We start from the raw sequence: 17,900 nt of genomic DNA on the forward strand, positions 1-17,900 counted from the left end.
AACAGAAAATTTAATACAGTGACATATTCAAATAAATTGAACTATGTTTGGATTACTAATATCAATTTCATGTCCTTTTTAACAAAATAACAACAGCAGAAAAAAACATCCTAGAAAGGCAAATTTCCATTGGAGAGAAATGATGAGAGAGAGAAAGGGGGCGGGGTTGTCGTGTAATACATTCAATATATATATATACTTGTCCAAATAAAGGGAATAACTTTTAAAATAGGTTTTCTCTTATTTTTGTCAAGTGCATTACTCCCTCAAAGATATCCGCCAAAACTGAATATATTCCCTCATATAGCTGACATAATAATACATTATGTTCTGCACAGTAAAGCTTGCAGTGTTTCATAACAAAAATAATTCATCAATAATACCTTCATGAATGTCCCAGCTGTTACTGAATTTCACCAAATCAGTTTCTGTAGAATGTATGCATAATGCGCCCTCAGATCTGGTTCCATGCAGTTTGTCAGGAGTGATCAATAGAACAAACAACATAGATATTGATCTGCCAGCGCATTATATGATGGAACATCAGGATCTGTTACTTGCACTTAGACTCATCTTATAAGAAAGAACATACGTACGTATTTCAGAAATGGCAATCGCCAGTATCATTTCATTATCTTCATAATGATTTTCATAACTAGAGTCTCTATTTCCTTGACCTGCGAGGGTACAAATTATACATAGAATCAAATTTTAAAAAGAATAAGAAAAATATTAAAAACATTAAAACTTTTAAGAGCATATGCAGACTGTAATTTTGATATTCATCATGAAATATTGTACTCTGAAAGATTCACAAATGTTTTCCTGTTAAAATTTATTAATTAATTACATCATATATTTCATTTGGAAATTAATTTCATAATACCAACTATTCAATGGAATAATGATCAATAATAATAATGATAATGACAATTATTATTATTATTATTATTATTATTATTGGTAGAACACATACCGACTCTTTAAGATGTGACTAGCGGTTACAAAGTTTTAGAGAAAAACCGAATAGTATAGAAGAGAAAAGAATCGTGAAAATAAAAATTATGTATGATTATAATGTATCTTTACGTACAGTTAATTCTAAAAATAAAAGACAATATCATTAACTGGGTTATAATCAGAACGAGTATGTAAAAGAAAGTAAAAGAAATTACCTCAATGGCTATAGATGGAAAGAAAATGAATAATTTTATAGCAAAATAAATAAAATGAAAAAGAATCGTGTCCGACTATATTGGACGGGCTACCCAACGATGCCTATTCACAGGCGCGATCCCACTACTGCTCGACACGGGGACTTTTGCCTGCTGTGTTTCCACCCTGGGCCAGTACGTCCCTCCTTAGACAACCTGGACCCCCTAGGCTCCCCCGAGGGACCCATATTGATGCCGAGCTTAGCGCGGACACCCGATCGACATAGAGCACCGAGGAGCAGAGCCCCCGCCCTCAAACCGTCCAACGACCCCGGCCTCCAAGTAGCTGGATTACAGGAGCACGCCACAACTCCCAGCCGAAAACAATTTGCAACCTTAGCATATATAACTCTAAAATGTAGTGGAATCTGGATGATACTTTTATGAAACTGATACAAAATTCAAGCTTTAGAAGAAACTCTCAAAATTTACAACAAATATCGAAATGTCCTGGAAAATTATACTGTCTTATTTGACAAGGCGGAAGTATGCGTCACTCGTTGACGAAGGGAGCGCACTCATAATGTTCCATTAAGGGAGGCAACTTGTCGTCAAACAAAAACCACTATCTGTTCTCAGATTTGCTACTCTTGTCACAGGTCGTACCCAATCACCTTCATTTATGAATAATAAGATGTGGCCAAATACTAGAAGTATTACACGAGTTACCGATTGAATTTGTTGACATTATTATGCTGACAGGACAAATTTACACACATAGGATGTTATATCATTGCAATCTGTCAGTGAGGCAGCGCATCGACCAATTTGTCCAAATTTACACCTATTGAACGGTTCTAAACAATCATTAATTTTCAATATTAAAATCTCCGAATTCTCCCTCTCTCTCTCTCTCTCTCTCTCTCTCTCTCTCTCTCTCTCTCTCTCTCTGACAGTGCTACGATATATATTTCGGATATTTAATTATTAAAAAATTCTACAGAAATGAAAAGGAAAATATTAATTTTGATTTTGCATATAAAATTACGGGTTTCATATATCACTTTTCAATGTGTATGCAATATTCTTTAATAGCATTTGACATGTATGTACCTTCTTGTCCTTCAAAACTGCATAAATACTAATTATTATTTACACAGGATAAACACTGTTATGTATTCACAGATTTCAAGTTTTATTTCCTCATTTTAATATTTGGAAACTTAAACTAGAGCTTAAACTAAGCTGAAAAAGAGAGATATTTTCACTGGTATTATCTTTGCCATTTTGATCAAATCTAGAAGAAAATGTAGAAAGCCAAAATCCTAGTATTTGCCTATTCGATAGGTTCAATTTGCCTGCAACAGTTCACTGTTGGAAAGGAATTTATAAGTTATGCTTTTCCTATTTTCATTTGAAACTCAACAGTATCAAATCAAATCACTTTATTTCAAAAATATAGGCCCCCGGCCCGTAATACAAAATTATGTTTTATATACACAACTGGAACGCCGCATTTTCTTTAATGCATGTGGAAATATAAATTCTTGATTTATTTCTACACTTATTACTACACTTAGGTCGGAATAGTAATATATTCACATCATTTATTCGGATGGACATAAAGAGCCCTCTCTCCTAGCAAATGATCTGTACCGGTAATCTGATAAATTATACAGCGTCACTACATCAATCTTAACCAAAAGCCACACAAATTTTGTAACGCTTGGTTATACATAATATACATTTTTTAGAGATCGTCTTCTAATAATATCATATTCTGGGCAAACGCAAAGAAATTGAAATTCATCACTTATTAAATAAATATTTCTTCTAATGCACAGTTCACAAAATCTCAATGCACTATCAATTTGTATTTCCTTCTTCCTGTTTCAATCATTCGTTTATGCCTGGAACATCTTAGTTGCAATAAACGTTTTCTTAAATTGAAAAGTATATTACATGAGAGGTATTACTCATATTGTAGTAGGGATTTATACTGAGCACAGTAATAACATTCTGAGGAATTAGTAATACGTTCCGACCAACAATGAAATGCAGTCTCTCTAATCATTTGTGTGAACTCCAAAACAACTTCTTTTCCATAACCAACATCGTATGTCATCCGCACATATCCAGGGCCATATTGATAGAGCAAATCTTTAATCTTCTTAGCCATTGTGACTCTATGCAACATCGTCTAACGTTTAGAACATGACATAACATTGATATGGATATATCATCCGATAATCGCACGTGTGCATGTGTGTGCATGTTTGTGTGTGTGTGTGTTTGTGTGGGGGGAGTGTGGGTGTGTGGGGGGGTGTGAGTGGGTGTATTTGTGTGCTCTGCAATTGAAATTTGCTCTGACTGACAACTTGAATATTTGTTTCCTATATTCTACAGCATCAATACTAATAATAGCATTCTTACTTGTAACATACGGCGAATACATTTCTTTGTTATGTATTTGCTTCTGCATTCGTTCTCCTATTTGGTGTTCAAATATATGAAATCCAAAGTACATTTGATAGATGAATATAAAAAGGGTACATAAAGATTTACATTTTAAAAAGAAATATAATTTGGTGTGCTTCTCCGCAACTTCATAACGAGCCAGTCAGAAGTCGTACAGAGCCAGCCAAGTGTCGAACCCAAAAAGATCGTAGTCACCTGAAGTTGTACACATGCTCACAAAAGTCGTACAGTGCCCCTTAATGTCTCAAAGAGCTACCCATACATTTTACTTTCGATGTCTTCCAAAGCATCCAGAAGCCGCCCGTGGCTGATATTAAGAATCTCAGCATGGACGGGTCTGGTTACTTGTTGGAGATTACAGGTTTGATCGTTGCCTATTACCAAGCAGAAATATTGGTTGGTTTACAACGGCATTTTAACCACATTATCGGTTATGCCATACCGAGGAAATGGCAGCAAAGGAAAACAATGGCAAAGCAAGGCAACCAACCATGGACCTCCTTGAAATGAAGACTGTCAATCGAAAAATTTATGGTTATAGTCGGTTTATCCTTTCATTTTTCCTTACTGTATCTTTTTGTATTTTCACTGTATGTATCACTCGTATTCCTATCAGCATCGCCAGCGAGCCCTTACCCCTGCCATTTTGTGATACACGTTCGAATGCAAAACTTCAAAACCAAGAGATAAGTTAATTTTCAAATACGTCAAAATCGGTACAAATTATGCTCTAAATCTATATTTATCAGCTCCGTTGTTCTGTTGTTATTTAAATAGTTTCTTCTGCGCATCATCAGTTTCATATGTGAAAATTACAGAAATTATGTTCGGATACTAGGAACACAGAAAATTTCGCAACGGTAATTTGCCAGGTGTTTAGCGTGCTATTAGACACTCGTGCACATTGACACTTTATGCTAATTTATGATAGATTTGCTATTAAAACTGACAATTTCCGTGGCTTTTCTTTATATTTTTCATTTGGCGTCTCCTTGGCACCATAGCATCTGTCCAATGCTTTAAACACAACGAACAAGGTCAATGTCGTCTTTTCATCAAGTTTATCTCGATACTTACGTATCAGACAAAGCTTCAAGTCCCAATTTAAAAGTCGTAAAATGTCAACTCTACTGTGTATCTAAAATAATATAATATTTATTTAATCATTTATTGACTTTTGAATGGGTATAATAAATACAATACAACACATCTTGAATAGAGAAGAAATCTTATCAAACTATGCTACAGTGGACACTAAAATGCAGAATACATGCTGTATAGTATCGTTCACGCGTGGACATGTATAAATTTGTCAATACTGCCATGTCAAATGTGATATGTTCCGGTGGGACATGCATAATGTTTACGCCGTAATTACATCATCGTAATGGGATCACTTTGTAGGACTATTTCATTTTATTTACGATGTTCTTGTGTTTGATTTTCACGTACAATGTTCAACAATGGATGAAAAACATGCACAAATACAGGTGGGCAGAAAGACTGGTCGGATGTTGGGAGGTCATCAGACAAAGAAGCTGATAGTCTGACCAACTGGCCTGTATGTGGATGGATATTTCTATAAACAGACCAACTGGCCTATAGGTGGGTGGATACTTGTATAGCTAGACAGGCAGACCTACTGGCCATTAGGTGGGTGAATATATGTATAGACAGATAGGCAGGCCAGCTGAGAAATTTAAAGTTCTAGAACTTTTAATATCATGGTGTTTGCATAGCTTCACTATGGGAACGGAATTAGTACCGTAAGGCCTGCATGAGGCCCCAATATCAAACAAGTGGATCTTAACTATGTTAATCGATAAAGGGAAACAACGTGCCAGAACATAAAAAAAATAACTCTACCAGTAAAATTACACTAATTGTAAGAGTTGTTTCCCATGTCACATTTTCCGTATCAGTTTCGAACTTGTATTCACATTCGGTAGAATTTAAAATCTATATTAGACTTTTATTAATGAAGAAAAACTAATATTATAGTATCACCTTTCTACACACGATCAACCTTCAGACATAAGATGATTCAAAATATTAAAGATTAGCCATTAAAAGAATCATGACAAAGAAACAGAGACAGAGACAGAGAGGGGGAAAGGAATCAACACAGTAGAGTAGGTAGGACGAATGAGGGTGTGCCTGTTCCAAACATTAATTTGTGGCAGGAGTTCGTGCGCGATGACATATATCGTTACTCACGATGGTCACACTCAAAATTCAAAATTAGAAATGACAATTTTGGTCGGTTTTGTTTACTATATATTTATTAGGCGACTCCTGGGTACCATATCGTTTGCCAAATGCATACCAAATGCAACGGCGATTTAGATCCTTAAAATTATACTCTGGAAACTTTCAAAATGCAGGTGCTACAGGGATTCCATTCCAAAACTTCCCTTGCCTACATGTTCATCCCACTCCCCTCCCCCACGCCCGCACGGTCTTCCTGGATGCGCACCTGCTTGTGACCAATAATGCATGCCAAAGTAACTCGAATCAAACACACAACTTAAGCATAGTCACTGACGCATACAATACAGGCCACACTTGCCTACAATCACAATGGAGTAATGCTGCTCTGTGCATGAGTGTCTGTCTGTCTGTCTGTCTGTCTGTGTATATGTTCCCGCTTTCCAACAAAGTTTGATTTCCTAAACGAAAGTGTCTATCTGTGACGGATCACAAGTAAATCACAATTTCTATACGGTCTTAGTCAAATGACCATATAGAAATCAATAAGAAACTTAGAGTATGCAACGTATCCATAGATTTGCAATATAAAACAATGGATGTTTTGCTCACAGACGAAGACTCGTAGGCGGGCCCAGTCAGGGTGGGAGGGCAAAGAAGACGATATGGCCCGGGTCTCAACCCCTAAGGATCCTCGCTTTTTATATATATTAGTATAATATTAAATATACTTCAATGTGTACTTAGTTGTCTTTTAATTCTGTATATAGTAAATTATATGGGCTTATTTGTACATTCGAATCATTTACAAACTGCAATATTAACAGGGCCTTGGGACCTCACAATTTTAACGTGTCCCGAGCCTCTCACAACCTCTGAAGGGGCTGCTGATAGGTGCTGATTTCACACTTCGTAAACGTAACGTTACGAAAACATACATTCTTTATAAATCTGTGACTTTGTGAATAAACTTTCTTTGCACTTGGCATGCATCCATACACAAAAGATATACAAGATGCAGCGAGAAGTACTAGAGAAACTGAACAAAACAAATATCTTAACCAATATGTGATGGTGGTACAAAAGAACTGACTAGAGTATCATTCTGTTATGCAAATCTCACGGAAATAAGATCATCTATGTTGTTTTCAATTAACTCCATGAATTTTTCTGGTATACTATTATTACAATACTAAGTGTATTATTTTTCTCCTATTTAATAAACACTGTACATGGGTAGTCATGGGTCAAGATACCATCCCACAAACTACCTACGGCAACAGAAAATTTAATACAGTGACATATTCAAATAAATTGAACTATGTTTGGATTACTAATATCAATTTCATGTCCTTTTTAACAAAATAACAACAGCAGAAAAAAACATCCTAGAAAGGCAAATTTCCATTGGAGAGAAATGATGAGAGAGAGAAAGGGGGCGGGGTTGTCGTGTAATACATTCAATATATATATATACTTGTCCAAATAAAGGGAATAACTTTTAAAATAGGTTTTCTCTTATTTTTGTCAAGTGCATTACTCCCTCAAAGATATCCGCCAAAACTGAATATATTCCCTCATATAGCTGACATAATAATACATTATGTTCTGCACAGTAAAGCTTGCAGTGTTTCATAACAAAAATAATTCATCAATAATACCTTCATGAATGTCCCAGCTGTTACTGAATTTCACCAAATCAGTTTCTGTAGAATGTATGCATAATGCGCCCTCAGATCTGGTTCCATGCAGTTTGTCAGGAGTGATCAATAGAACAAACAACATAGATATTGATCTGCCAGCGCATTATATGATGGAACATCAGGATCTGTTACTTGCACTTAGACTCATCTTATAAGAAAGAACATACGTACGTATTTCAGAAATGGCAATCGCCAGTATCATTTCATTATCTTCATAATGATTTTCATAACTAGAGTCTCTATTTCCTTGACCTGCGAGGGTACAAATTATACATAGAATCAAATTTTAAAAAGAATAAGAAAAATATTAAAAACATTAAAACTTTTAAGAGCATATGCAGACTGTAATTTTGATATTCATCATGAAATATTGTACTCTGAAAGATTCACAAATGTTTTCCTGTTAAAATTTATTAATTAATTACATCATATATTTCATTTGGAAATTAATTTCATAATACCAACTATTCAATGGAATAATGATCAATAATAATAATGATAATGACAATTATTATTATTATTATTATTATTATTATTGGTAGAACACATACCGACTCTTTAAGATGTGACTAGCGGTTACAAAGTTTTAGAGAAAAACCGAATAGTATAGAAGAGAAAAGAATCGTGAAAATAAAAATTATGTATGATTATAATGTATCTTTACGTACAGTTAATTCTAAAAATAAAAGACAATATCATTAACTGGGTTATAATCAGAACGAGTATGTAAAAGAAAGTAAAAGAAATTACCTCAATGGCTATAGATGGAAAGAAAATGAATAATTTTATAGCAAAATAAATAAAATGAAAAAGAATCGTGTCCGACTATATTGGACGGGCTACCCAACGATGCCTATTCACAGGCGCGATCCCACTACTGCTCGACACGGGGACTTTTGCCTGCTGTGTTTCCACCCTGGGCCAGTACGTCCCTCCTTAGACAACCTGGACCCCCTAGGCTCCCCCGAGGGACCCATATTGATGCCGAGCTTAGCGCGGACACCCGATCGACATAGAGCACCGAGGAGCAGAGCCCCCGCCCTCAAACCGTCCAACGACCCCGGCCTCCAAGTAGCTGGATTACAGGAGCACGCCACAACTCCCAGCCGAAAACAATTTGCAACCTTAGCATATATAACTCTAAAATGTAGTGGAATCTGGATGATACTTTTATGAAACTGATACAAAATTCAAGCTTTAGAAGAAACTCTCAAAATTTACAACAAATATCGAAATGTCCTGGAAAATTATACTGTCTTATTTGACAAGGCGGAAGTATGCGTCACTCGTTGACGAAGGGAGCGCACTCATAATGTTCCATTAAGGGAGGCAACTTGTCGTCAAACAAAAACCACTATCTGTTCTCAGATTTGCTACTCTTGTCACAGGTCGTACCCAATCACCTTCATTTATGAATAATAAGATGTGGCCAAATACTAGAAGTATTACACGAGTTACCGATTGAATTTGTTGACATTATTATGCTGACAGGACAAATTTACACACATAGGATGTTATATCATTGCAATCTGTCAGTGAGGCAGCGCATCGACCAATTTGTCCAAATTTACACCTATTGAACGGTTCTAAACAATCATTAATTTTCAATATTAAAATCTCCGAATTCTCCCTCTCTCTCTCTCTCTCTCTCTCTCTCTCTCTCTCTCTCTCTCTCTCTCTCTCTCTGACAGTGCTACGATATATATTTCGGATATTTAATTATTAAAAAATTCTACAGAAATGAAAAGGAAAATATTAATTTTGATTTTGCATATAAAATTACGGGTTTCATATATCACTTTTCAATGTGTATGCAATATTCTTTAATAGCATTTGACATGTATGTACCTTCTTGTCCTTCAAAACTGCATAAATACTAATTATTATTTACACAGGATAAACACTGTTATGTATTCACAGATTTCAAGTTTTATTTCCTCATTTTAATACTTGGAAACTTAAACTAGAGCTTAAACTAAGCTGAAAAAGAGAGATATTTTCACTGGTATTATCTTTGCCATTTTGATCAAATCTAGAAGAAAATGTAGAAAGCCAAAATCCTAGTATTTGCCTATTCGATAGGTTCAATTTGCCTGCAACAGTTCACTGTTGGAAAGGAATTTATAAGTTATGCTTTTCCTATTTTCATTTGAAACTCAACAGTATCAAATCAAATCACTTTATTTCAAAAATATAGGCCCCCGGCCCGTAATACAAAATTATGTTTTATATACACAACTGGAACGCCGCATTTTCTTTAATGCATGTGGAAATATAAATTCTTGATTTATTTCTACACTTATTACTACACTTAGGTCGGAATAGTAATATATTCACATCATTTATTCGGATGGACATAAAGAGCCCTCTCTCCTAGCAAATGATCTGTACCGGTAATCTGATAAATTATACAGCGTCACTACATCAATCTTAACCAAAAGCCACACAAATTTTGTAACGCTTGGTTATACATAATATACATTTTTTAGAGATCGTCTTCTAATAATATCATATTCTGGGCAAACGCAAAGAAATTGAAATTCATCACTTATTAAATAAATATTTCTTCTAATGCACAGTTCACAAAATCTCAATGCACTATCAATTTGTATTTCCTTCTTCCTGTTTCAATCATTCGTTTATGCCTGGAACATCTTAGTTGCAATAAACGTTTTCTTAAATTGAAAAGTATATTACATGAGAGGTATTACTCATATTGTAGTAGGGATTTATACTGAGCACAGTAATAACATTCTGAGGAATTAGTAATACGTTCCGACCAACAATGAAATGCAGTCTCTCTAATCATTTGTGTGAACTCCAAAACAACTTCTTTTCCATAACCAACATCGTATGTCATCCGCACATATCCAGGGCCATATTGATAGAGCAAATCTTTAATCTTCTTAGCCATTGTGACTCTATGCAACATCGTCTAACGTTTAGAACATGACATAACATTGATATGGATATATCATCCGATAATCGCACGTGTGCATGTGTGTGCATGTTTGTGTGTGTGTGTGTTTGTGTGGGGGGAGTGTGGGTGTGTGGGGGGGTGTGAGTGGGTGTATTTGTGTGCTCTGCAATTGAAATTTGCTCTGACTGACAACTTGAATATTTGTTTCCTATATTCTACAGCATCAATACTAATAATAGCATTCTTACTTGTAACATACGGCGAATACATTTCTTTGTTATGTATTTGCTTCTGCATTCGTTCTCCTATTTGGTGTTCAAATATATGAAATCCAAAGTACATTTGATAGATGAATATAAAAAGGGTACATAAAGATTTACATTTTAAAAAGAAATATAATTTGGTGTGCTTCTCCGCAACTTCATAACGAGCCAGTCAGAAGTCGTACAGAGCCAGCCAAGTGTCGAACCCAAAAAGATCGTAGTCACCTGAAGTTGTACACATGCTCACAAAAGTCGTACAGTGCCCCTTAATGTCTCAAAGAGCTACCCATACATTTTACCTTCGATGTCTTCCAAAGCATCCAGAAGCCGCCCGTGGCTGATATTAAGAATCTCAGCATGGACGGGTCTGGTTACTTGTTGGAGATTACAGGTTTGATCGTTGCCTATTACCAAGCAGAAATATTGGTTGGTTTACAACGGCATTTTAACCACATTATCGGTTATGCCATACCGAGGAAATGGCAGCAAAGGAAAACAATGGCAAAGCAAGGCAACCAACCATGGACCTCCTTGAAATGAAGACTGTCAATCGAAAAATTTATGGTTATAGTCGGTTTATCCTTTCATTTTTCCTTACTGTATCTTTTTGTATTTTCACTGTATGTATCACTCGTATTCCTATCAGCATCGCCAGCGAGCCCTTACCCCTGCCATTTTGTGATACACGTTCGAATGCAAAACTTCAAAACCAAGAGATAAGTTAATTTTCAAATACGTCAAAATCGGTACAAATTATGCTCTAAATCTATATTTATCAGCTCCATTGTTCTGTTGTTATTTAAATAGTTTCTTCTGCGCATCATCAGTTTCATATGTGAAAATTACAGAAATTATGTTCGGATACTAGGAACACAGAAAATTTCGCAACGGTAATTTGCCAGGTGTTTAGCGTGCTATTAGACACTCGTGCACATTGACACTTTATGCTAATTTATGATAGATTTGCTATTAAAACTGACAATTTCCGTGGCTTTTCTTTATATTTTTCATTTGGCGTCTCCTTGGCACCATAGCATCTGTCCAATGCTTTAAACACAACGAACAAGGTCAATGTCGTCTTTTCATCAAGTTTATCTCGATACTTACGTATCAGACAAAGCTTCAAGTCCCAATTTAAAAGTCGTAAAATGTCAACTCTACTGTGTATCTAAAATAATATAATATTTATTTAATCATTTATTGACTTTTGAATGGGTATAATAAATACAATACAACACATCTTGAATAGAGAAGAAATCTTATCAAACTATGCTACAGTGGACACTAAAATGCAGAATACATGCTGTATAGTATCGTTCACGCGTGGACATGTATAAATTTGTCAATACTGCCATGTCAAATGTGATATGTTCCGGTGGGACATGCATAATGTTTACGCCGTAATTACATCATCGTAATGGGATCACTTTGTAGGACTATTTCATTTTATTTACGATGTTCTTGTGTTTGATTTTCACGTACAATATTCAACAATGGATGAAAAACATGCACAAATACAGGTGAGCAGAAAGACTGGTCGGATGTTGGGAGGTCATCAGACAAAGAAGCTGATAGTCTGACCAACTGGCCTGTATGTGGATGGATATTTCTATAAACAGACCAACTGGCCTATAGGTGGGTGGATACTTGTATAGCTAGACAGGCAGACCTACTGGCCACTAGGTGGGTGAATATATGTATAGACAGATAGGCAGACCAGCTGAGAAATTTAAAGTTCTAGAACTTTTAATATCATGGTGTTTGCATAGCTTCACTATGGGAACGGAATTAGTACCGTAAGGCCTGCATGAGGCCCCAATATCAAACAAGTGGATCTTAACTATGTTAATCGATAAAGGGAAACAACGTGCCAGAACATAAAAAAAATAACTCTACCAGTAAAATTACACTAATTGTAAGAGTTGTTTCCCATGTCACATTTTCCGTATCAGTTTCGAACTTGTATTCACATTCGGTAGAATTTAAAATCTATATTAGACTTTTATTAATGAAGAAAAACTAATATTATAGTATCACCTTTCTACACACGATCAACCTTCAGACATAAGATGATTCAAAATATTAAAGATTAGCCATTAAAAGAATCAGGACAAAGAAACAGAGACAGAGACAGAGAGGGGGAAAGGAATCAATACAGTAGAGTAGGTAGGACGAATGAGGGTGTGCCTGTTCCAAACATTAATTTGTGGCAGGAGTTCGTGCGCGATGACATATATCGTTACTCACGATGGTCACACTCAAAATTCAAAATTAGAAATGACAATTTTGGTCGGTTTTGTTTACTATATATTTATTAGGCGACTCCTGGGTACCATATCGTTTGCCAAATGCATACCAAATGCAACGGCGATTTAGATCCTTAAAATTATACTCTGGAAACTTTCAAAATGCAGGTGCTACAGGGATTCCATTCCAAAACTTCCCTTGCCTACATGTTCATCCCACTCCCCTCCCCCACGCCCGCACGGTCTTCCTGGATGCGCACCTGCTTGTGACCAATAATGCATGCCAAAGTAACTCGAATCAAACACACAACTTAAGCATAGTCACTGACGCATACAATACAGGCCACACTTGCCTACAATCACAATGGAGTAATGCTGCTCTGTGCATGAGTGTCTGTCTGTCTGTCTGTCTGTCTGTGTATATGTTCCCGCTTTCCAACAAAGTTTGATTTCCTAAACGAAAGTGTCTATCTGTGACGGATCACAAGTAAATCACAATTTCTATACGGTCTTAGTCAAATGACCATATAGAAATCAATAAGAAACTTAGAGTATGCAACGTATCCATAGATTTGCAATATAAAACAATGGATGTTTTGCTCACAGACGAAGACTCGTAGGCGGGCCCAATCAGGGTGGGAGGGCAAAGAAGACGATATGGCCCGGGTCTCAACCCCTAAGGATCCTCGCTTTTTATATATAATAGTATAATATTAAATATACTTCAATGTGTACTTAGTTGTCTTTTAATTCTGTATATAGTAAATTATATGGGCTTATTTGTACATTCGAATCATTTACAAACTGCAATATTAACAGGGCCTTGGGACCTCACAATTTTAACGTGTCCCGAGCCTCTCACAACCTCTGAAGGGGCTGCTGATAGGTGCTGATTTCACACTTCGTAAACGTAACGTTACGAAAACATACATTCTTTATAAATCTGTGACTTTGTGAATAAGCTTTCTTTGCACTTGGCATGCATCCATACACAAAAGATATACAAGATGCAGCGAGAAGTACTAGAGAAACTGAACAAAACACATATCTTAACCAATATGTGATGGTGGTACAAAAGAACTGACTAGAGTATCATTCTGTTATGCAAATCTCACGGAAATAAGATCATCTGTGTTGTTTTCAATTAACTCCATCAATTTTTCTGGTATATATCATTACAATAGTAAGTGTATTATTTTTCTCCTATTTGATAAACACTGTACATGGGTAGTCATGGGTCAAGGTACCATCCCACAAACTACCTACGGCAACAGAAAATTTGATACAGTGACATATTCAAATAAATTGAACTATGTTTGGATTACTAATATCAATTTCATGTCCTTTTTAACAAAATAACAACAGCAAAAAAAACATCCTAGAAAGGCAAATTTCCATTGGAGAGAAATGATGAGAGAGAGAAAGGGGGCGGGGTTGTCGTGTAATACATTCAATATATATACTTGTCCAAATAAAGGGAATAACTTTTAAAATAGGTTTTCTCTTATTTTTGTCAAGTGCATTACTCCCTCAAAGATATCCGCCAAAACTGAATATATTCCCTCATATAGCTGATATAATAATACATTATGTTCTGCACAGTAAAGCTTGCAGTGTTTCATAACAAAAATAATTCATCAATAATACCTTCATGAATGTCCCAGCTGTTACTGAATTTCACCAAATCAGTTTCTGTAGAATGTATGCATAATGCGCCCTCAGATCTGGTTCCATGCAGTTTGTCAGGAGTGATCAATAGAACAAACAACATAGATATTGATCTGCCAGCGCATTATATGATGGAACATCAGGATCTGTTACTTGCACTTAGACTCATCTTATAAGAAAGAACATACGTACGTATTTCAGAAATGGCAATCGCCAGTATCATTTCATTATCTTCATAATGATTTTCATAACTAGAGTCTCTATTTCCTTGACCTGCGAGGGTACAAATTATACATAGAATCAAATTTTAAAAAGAATAAGAAAAATATTAAAAACATAAAACTTTTAAGAACATATGCAGACTGTAATTTTAATATTCATCATGAAATATTGTACTCTGAAAGATTCACAAATGTTTTCCTGTTAAAATTTATTAATTAATTACATCATATATTTCATTTGGAAATTAATTTCATAATACCAACTATTCAATGGAATAATAATTAATAATAATAATGATAATGACAATTATTATTATTATTATTATTATTATTATTGGTAGAACACATACCGACTCTTTAAGATGTGGCTAGCGGTTACAAGGTTTTAGAGAAAAACCGAATAGCTTAGAAGAGAAAAGAATCGTGAAAATAAAAATTATCTATGATTATAATGTATCTTTTCGTACAGTTAATTCTAAAAATAAAAGACAATATCATTAACTGGGTTATAATCAGAACGAGTATGTAAAAGAAAGTAAAAGAAATTACCTCAATGGCTATAGATGGAAAGAAAATGAATAATTTTATAGCAAAATAAATAAAATGAAAAAGAATCGTGTCCGACTATATTGGACGGGCTACCCAACGATGCCTATTCACAGGCGCGATCCCACTACTGCTCGACACGGGGACTTTTGCCTGCTGTGTTTCCACCCTGGGCCAGTACGTCCCTCCTTAGACAACCTGGACCCCCTAGGCTCCCCCGAGGGACCCATATTGATGCCGAGCTTAGCGCGGACACCCGATCGACATAGAGCACCGAGGAGCAGAGCCCCCGCCCTCAAACCGTCCAACGACCCCGGCCTCCAAGTAGCTGGATTACAGGAGCACGCAACAACTCCCTGCCGAAAACAATTTGCAACCTTAGCATATATAACTCTAAAATGTAGTGGAATCTGGATGATACACTTTTATGAAACTGATACAAAATTCAAGCTTTAGAAGAAACTCTCAAAATTTACAACAAATATCGAAATGTCCTGGAAAATTATACTGTCTTATTTGACAAGGCGGAAGTACGCGTCACTCGTTGACCAAGGGAGCGCACTCATAATGTTCCATTAAGGGAGGCAACTTGTCGTCAAACAAAAACCACTATCTGTTCTCAGATTTGCTACTCTTGTCACAGGTCGTACCCAATCACCTTCATTTATGAATAATAAGATGTGGCCAAATACTAGAAGTATTACACGAGTTACCGATTGAATTTGTTGACATTATTATGCTGACAGGACAAATTTACACACATAGGATGTTATATCATTGCAATCTGTCAGTGAGGCAGCGCATCGACCAATTTGTCCAGATTTGCACCTATTGAACGGTTCTAAACAATCATTAATTTTCAATATTAAAATCTCCGAATTCTCTCTCTCTCTCTCTCTCTCTCTCTCTCTCTCTCTCTCTCTCTTTGACAGTGCTACGATATATATTTCGGATATTTAATTATTAAAAAATTCTACAGAAATGAAAGGGAAAATATTAATTTTGATTTTGCATATAAAATTACGGGTTTCATATATCACTTTTCAATGTGTATGCAATATTCTTTAATAGCATTTGATATGTATGTACCTTCTTGTCCTTCAAAACTGCATAAATATTAATTATTATTTACACAGGATAAACACTGTTATGTATTCACAGATTTCAAGTTTTATTTCCTCATTTTAATACTTGGAAACTTAAACTAGAGCTTAAACTAAGCTGAAAAAGAGAGATATTTTCACTGGTATTATCTTTGCCATTTTGATCAAATCTAGAAGAAAATGTAGAAAGCCAAAATCCTAGTATTTGCCTATTCGATAGGTTCAATTTGCCTGCAACAGTTTACTGTTGGAAAGGAATTTATAAGTTATGCTTTTCCTATTTTCATTTGAAACTCAACAGTATCAAATCAAATCACTTTATTTCAAAAATATAGGCCCCCGGCCCGTAATACAAAATTATGTTTTATATACACAACTGGAACGCCGCATTTTCTTTAATGCATGTGGAAATATAAATTCTTGATTTATTTCTACACTTATTACTACACTTAGGTCGGAATAGTAATATATTCACATCATTTATTCGGATGGACATAAAGAGCCCTCTCTCCTAGCAAATGATCTGTACCGGTAATCTGATAAATTATACAGCGTCACTACATCAATCTTAACCAAAAGCCACACAAATTTTGTAACGCTTGGTTATACATAATATACATTTTTTAGAGATCGTCTTCTAATAATATCATATTCTGGGCAAACGCAAAGAAATTGAAATTCATCACTTATTAAATAAATATTTCTTCTAATGCACAGTTCACAAAATCTCAATGCACTATCAATTTGTATTTCCTTCTTCCTGTTTCAATCATTCGTTTATGCCTGGAACATCTTAGTTGCAATAAACGTTTTCTTAAATTGAAAAGTATATTACATGAGAGGTATTACTCATATTGTAGTAGGGATTTATACTGAGCACAGTAATAACATTCTGAGGAATTAGTAATACGTTCCGACCAACAATGAAATGCAGTCTCTCTAATCATTTGTGTGAACTCCAAAACAACTTCTTTTCCATAACCAACATCGTATGTCATCCGCACATATCCAGGGCCATATTGATAGAGCAAATCTTTAATCTTCTTAGCCATTGTGACTCTATGCAACATCGTCTAACGTTTAGAACATGACATAACATTGATATGGATATATCATCCGATAATCGCACGTGTGCATGTGTGTGCATGTTTGTGTGTGTGTGTGTTTGTGTGGGGGGAGTGTGGGTGTGTGGGCGGGTGTGAGTGGGTGTATTTGTGTGCTCTGCAATTGAAATTTGCTCTGACTGACAACTTGAATATTTGTTTCCTATATTGTACAGCATCAATACTAATAATAGCATTCTTACTTGTAACATACGGCGAATACATTTCTTTGTTATGTATTTGCTTCTGCATTCGTTCTCCTATTTGGTGTTCAAATATATGAAATC

General features: G+C 35.5%; 3 non-coding genes across 3 annotated transcripts; all 3 read right to left on the reverse strand.

Moving 5' to 3' along the window:
• Nucleotides 1-1,234: 1,234 nt before the first annotated feature.
• On the reverse strand, nt 1,235-1,532 carry LOC149793860 (signal recognition particle RNA). The gene has a single exon (XR_016423124.1).
• A 6,820-nt stretch (nt 1,533-8,352) lies between these two features.
• On the reverse strand, nt 8,353-8,650 carry LOC149793861 (signal recognition particle RNA). The gene has a single exon (XR_016423125.1).
• Nucleotides 8,651-15,469: 6,819 nt separating this feature from the next.
• Nucleotides 15,470-15,767, reverse strand: LOC149793862 (signal recognition particle RNA). Its single transcript, XR_016423087.1, has one exon.
• Nucleotides 15,768-17,900: the final 2,133 nt, after the last annotated feature.

The sequence above is a fragment of the Sinohyriopsis cumingii genome, chromosome 8 (assembly GCF_028554795.1).
Source record: "Sinohyriopsis cumingii isolate HCF-2022 chromosome 8, ASM2855479v2, whole genome shotgun sequence".
Taxonomy (NCBI): domain Eukaryota; kingdom Metazoa; phylum Mollusca; class Bivalvia; order Unionida; family Unionidae; genus Sinohyriopsis; species Sinohyriopsis cumingii.